Consider the following 5,060-nt stretch of genomic DNA (forward strand, 5'->3'; position numbering starts at 1 on the left):
ATGTCACAAAGCTCGAATCATTTCAAATTGGTTTCTTGAACATGACAATGAGTTCACTGTACTAAAATGGCCCCCACAGTCACCAGATCTCAACCCAATAGAGCATCTTTGGGATGTGGTGGAACGGGAGCTTCGTGCCCTGGATGTGCATCCCACAAATCTCCATCAACTGCAAGATGCTATCCTATCAATATGGGCCAACATTTCTAAAGAATGCTTTCAGCACCTTGTTGAATCAATGCCACGTAGAATTAAGGCAGTTCTGAAGGTGAAAGGGGGTCAAACACAGTATTAGTATGGTGTTCCTAATAATCCTTTAGGTGAGTGTATATGTTTGGTGTTTCAGTCCGTGTCCGGTCATTGTTGTTTGGCGTGTTCTGCCTGTCTCTGTGTTGCCTGATCCTTGGTTTTGATGTTTTACACCTGAACTGCATGTAAGCCTGAGTTTTTGTATTTGTTTGGATTGAAACCTGTGCTCCTTCAGTCAACTCTCCAGTGTCTTGCATTTGGACTTTCTCCTGTTTGCACTTCCTCAAACTTGTAACAGCCACTATCATTTGAGTCTATAATGTGCTTTAGTGGTGCAAATAGTATTAAAAAGTTAAAAACTACAAATTAAAGTTACATTTTTCAAAAAAGTTGTTAACTGAATTACCAAGAACTAATTACGACACTCTAAGCCTTAAACCCTTTGGCCCCCTGTGTGTCTGGGGGGCTTTGTGCAGCCTGCGTTGCCCAACTGGTAATGCAATATTTACATTCTCTAAATGACATGAATCAGTGACCTTAAATGTAGCCACATTTAAGTGATGTCTGGCTTGGAAACAGCTTTTAAAAGAACGATGACATGATGCAGGTAACACTGACATGAAACCCTCACAATCCAGTGATGTGAGCTGAGAAGAGAAAGAGATACACATTCTCAAGGACCATTTCACTCTTATATCTTGACATTCACATCTTCTCGCTCCGTTTTCTGAGCTCCATCCTACACAGTGCATTAAACCGGAATTCACACATTCATTCTACTGCTAAATGAATCGCGCATGCCATATAATTATCGATTTGTAAGTGGTCTTGCAAGCATCATCAGTCAGAGCCTCCTTCAAGTACAGCAATTATTATATTACTGTAACCATGGTGATTTATTTGTGGTGTGATTTCCAGTGGAAATGTATTTATGGATGAGAGTGGGCGGAGGATTGGCGAGTGTGTGCTTGTGCATGAGTAGTGGGCCAGTGGACAAATCAATTAAATACCTTACCAACACACACACACACACGCGCTTTGACTTCTAAATTATAGGCAGAGTTCTGAGTATAACCCAGAGAAGATCCAGTCACACATGACCTGCCTATGCAAAATATTCTGTAAAATAATAATATGATTGCTTTTCCCAGATTATTTTATTGGGAAGTAAAGGTTGGTTCTTTCTGCCAATAAAATCTCTGTTTTTTGGTACAGATATGGCGAAATAGGAAAACATTAAATATGCTCTGACTTAGTTATTCTGCTAAAGAACAGTGGAAACTGCTTCTACTGATAACAGTTACAGTGATCAAGCGCTAGATGGATTTACAAGCGTGAATCATTCCTATATAAATTCTATGTGGAAACAATATTACATTATAATTTGCACTACTGACTTGACAGTATCTGGAAACAACCCAGTACTGTATTACTGTTTCATATAGCCTAATTATAATTCAAGCATAGTAAGCTATATTTCATATGCAGTAATGTTAGTTTACTGTATTAGTATATGATGTATTTGAATTATACACTGTACAGTAATTGAATTTGCACAATTTGAAAAACTTTTGAAACAATAATTGGCATGAGAAATAAAACAAAAGAAAACAATTTGGTTATAATAGATAGGTCATATAAGATATATAGGTATAGTGATCAATTTGACCCAGACAGATGTGATCACTTTCCGATATAGTACAAAAGCTGCCATCAATTGAACACCAATAATGGTTTGACTACTCCATCTAGTGGAGTAGTATCATAAAATACACCTGTAAGTCTAGTTTTGTTCGTACATTTCTGAGAGTAATGACATGTAAGTGAAAATTAACTTCACATATTTACAAAAGATGTTAGGTCAAACTAATATTCACTGCTCTCACATATACAAGATAGTGGGAAGTGAAAAGTAAAGCCTTTTCATTCAGACGATTACTAATATTAATACAATGATTGCAGGTATTCCATTTGTTTTAATGTAAGGTTGGATGACCAAACACACAAGCGCCACACTGAAGTCAACCACAGAAAAGCTGACTCACATGTGGCGTGGATCCAGGCCCAAATCATGCTCTGCTGATCAAGCACTTTCTTTGAAATGAAAATGCTTCTGCCGTCTATGGCTCTCTCTTTGAACAAGTCCGCACTGGAGCCAGGAGTTCTGGCCTTCCTCTAAGGATCAGGAAAACCGGTTCCTTCTAAATTGTCTAAGTTGACTATCTTACATTTTGTTCAAAACAAAACAAACGTGCATTCTTTCTGGAAACAACATGGCATCGCACACCTAAAATAGCTGCTTCATGACCTTTCAACAGGAACAATTGAACATATCTACAATACAAATACAAATGTAAATGTTACTAAAGGCAATCAGTAGACTCAAGACTCTATTTTACTTCAACAGCTTAAGAAATAACCTTTACATCATAAATACCTAGCAACAAATGAAGAACACCCTCAATTTGAATAATAATAACTTTCCCTTGAAAAACTTTACTGTAAACAGGTTCAACGTATCATGTGATAATCAGTATAAAATTCTACATAGAATTCATATCAGCAGCCACAAATTATGGCTCATGGGATGCAGACTATTTTCTTATCTTAATCAAGGGTCTAAGGATACGGGGAGTCGTATGCTGTCCAGATTGGGAAGCCCTCTCAGGCAATTTTGAGATTTGTGATTGTTTGGGCCAAACAGATAAATTTGACTTGATTTGATATACGTTATTCTCAAATAATCTACTTCTATCACATTTTCTAGCTTTGCACAAATACAGTACTTATGGTTCGGGGTTATTAAAGGGGTCCACCAGTGATTTAGTATTGCACTTCCATAAAGTTGGGAGACTCAATAGAGACTGATTAAACAAGGAATGGTCAATATCGAAGCAGCCGAGACATCCTGATTTTTTGTCTGTAGCTTGGGTCAAACTCCATTTCCCATAATACAACTAAGTAGCATCTTTCATTAGACATAATCAGGATTATTTTTTTTAGACTAGAGCCAGAGAACATATTGTACAGTTTTAACAGGCTTAGTTGTAGGCCTACCCCTGTCTGTAAAATTGGTGGTGTCACTTTAAGAGACTGTCCTATTATCTGGATGTTGGCTTTCATGACTTTTCAAAAATACTCTGTCTACCATTTTCATTAACCTGGAATTTCAAGGCCCCAGACACCCCGGGGCCCTGAAAGCCATAAAAAAGGGAACACATAAAAGCATAGCTAACAAAAGCACAAATATTTAGCCCTTCCTAACCCAGGCACACCATCCATTTCATAATGTGTCCTACCCTAGACCACCACAGGAGTGCAGCATAGCAAAGGGAATGACCTCCATCTCGCACAGTCACAGTGAAACACCTCATTCACTGACACATCCATGACTAGTAGCACAATAATGCATACAGTAGTTCTATGTATAAACTAAATTCATACAGGCAGTAGAGAAAATGACAGGGACAGTGATAGGAACTTGACCTCTTGGGGACACATTTCACCTGCAGGAGGTCTATACTGTAAAATATGCTGGAAAATTTGTGTTACGCAAAAAAAAAAGATGTTGACAATCTTCCAAAAGAAATAAACAAGTTCAGCATAAAGCACATACAGTTTTTTTCTATCTACTATTCAGACAGTGACAAAAGCTGGATGAATCTTCATTTGAGCTCCTCTGTGTGAGTGTGTAGAAGTGAGGCGTGGGCGTGGTCACCCAAGGTGGGATACTGATGACTGAGAATCCTCACAGACATCTTAAAAGAGCATGCATGCTTAGTTAATCGTCTCTGAGCAAAGTTTTTTTTTTTTTAAATCTCCTCATATCCTTCAAAATACTATATACTGATACTTGTGTTTGATTGGACATGCCTGATAAGCTATGTGAATGTCCCTTTAAGCATTTTATTGACTTCTATTGGCTGCAGGTGGCAATGTTGCTCTGCCAGAATGCTCACTGTATTGCCTCCCTATTGTGAGCTTTTTTTGGTTTCTTTTGTTCTTTTGATGAATGGAAAAACCTTTAGAATGGAGACTTTATGGCAGCGCACATCATCAAAAGCTAACAGTGATTATTCTTGATAAATTGTTGTTGCCCTGTGTGGACTAGAAATCATGTCAGTAGAATAGCCAGTAGCAGTCATTATCCAACAGAGATGTAGGACTATGTACTGTAGAAATGCATACAGAATCTTGCTAGAGTAATTATGAATCAAACAAACTAAATCCAAGGCTTGACAGTACACAAAAACATTATACATCATTAATAACAAGCTCTATGTTGTTGAAATATGGGCTACAGATAAATCTATGGTCCTCTGTTCAGAGCAGCTACAGGTGTCAAAACAGACATGGGTGTGATATAGGAAGGCAATGGTGTGGAGACGAATAAATACATCTCTCAAAAAGCATTAAAGGCTGACAATGTGGAAAATCCTGTTTTCTTTCCTCCTAACCTGTACATTTCTGCTGCGGATTTATCTGCTGCTGAAAGATATAGGCCCAGCCCCGAGGATAAGCAGGAAAGAGGGATCATGTATGGATGGCGTGGCGGGACGCACACGTCTCACGCACATGGAGGGAAATTACTCTCCGGGGATTGAAAACCAGGAGGATGGATTGGAGAGAAAAACAGGATTCTGTCTCTCTTTGAGGCAAAGGAAAACCAAAATAGAGGTGCTGACGGCTTCCTCCATCCAAACCTGGTGGGAGCGCTTATCCAGTTTTGCGTTATGAGATAAGAGGGGGATTTATTTATTCAGGTTGATAGCTCCGGCACACTTTGAATGATAAAGGAATGTGTTTGTGCA

At 38.5% G+C, this 5,060-nt stretch overlaps 1 protein-coding gene across 1 annotated transcript in view; it reads right to left on the reverse strand.

Annotated features, from left to right (window-relative positions):
• mbnl2 (muscleblind-like splicing regulator 2) overlaps positions 1-2,477 on the reverse strand; it is a 67,523-nt gene extending 65,046 nt beyond the window's left edge. Inside the window, exon 1 of the mRNA XM_046056543.1 lies at positions 2,295-2,477. The gene's annotated coding sequence lies outside the window, so the exon portion shown is untranslated. The remainder of the gene's footprint in view (positions 1-2,294) is intronic.
• Between the last annotated feature and the right edge of the window lie 2,583 nt (positions 2,478-5,060).

Source organism: Micropterus dolomieu, linkage group LG01 (assembly GCF_021292245.1).
Source record: "Micropterus dolomieu isolate WLL.071019.BEF.003 ecotype Adirondacks linkage group LG01, ASM2129224v1, whole genome shotgun sequence".
Classification (NCBI taxonomy): Eukaryota; Metazoa; Chordata; class Actinopteri; order Centrarchiformes; family Centrarchidae; genus Micropterus; species Micropterus dolomieu.